Consider the following 460-nt stretch of genomic DNA (forward strand, 5'->3'; position numbering starts at 1 on the left):
CCACCTCTTGTGATTAAAGGGTTGTTTTGTTATGCCATTTGTAGGTTGTTATTTTTACTTCTTAATCAGATGGTTACCATTCCAGCTGATACTTCTGCTTCCTCCTGTGCTGCTTAAAGAGTTGCCTCCATGGTGCCTGGATTATACCTGTTAAGGAAGGTGTTTCCTCATACACTTGGATAAGATAATGGATGTAGCCACAGCAGATGAGACACCCCTTTTCCCAGGAGCAAATACTATTACAATTTACTGTTTTGCAAAGAAAAAGTTGCACACAGAAACAAACAACTGTCTGCACCCATGTTCACATCTGACTCTTTATAGGCATGCATACACTTTCCTATGTGCATATGTATACATGCATATATATATATATATATATATATATATGTTTGTGCACATGTATATTTGAGTGTGTATATCTAGATGATTTAATTAGGTAAGCTTAAGAAGCTCTCAC

This window comes from Lonchura striata, chromosome 3 (assembly GCF_050655825.1).
Source record: "Lonchura striata isolate lonStrDom1 chromosome 3, ASM5065582v1, whole genome shotgun sequence".
Taxonomy (NCBI): domain Eukaryota; kingdom Metazoa; phylum Chordata; class Aves; order Passeriformes; family Estrildidae; genus Lonchura; species Lonchura striata.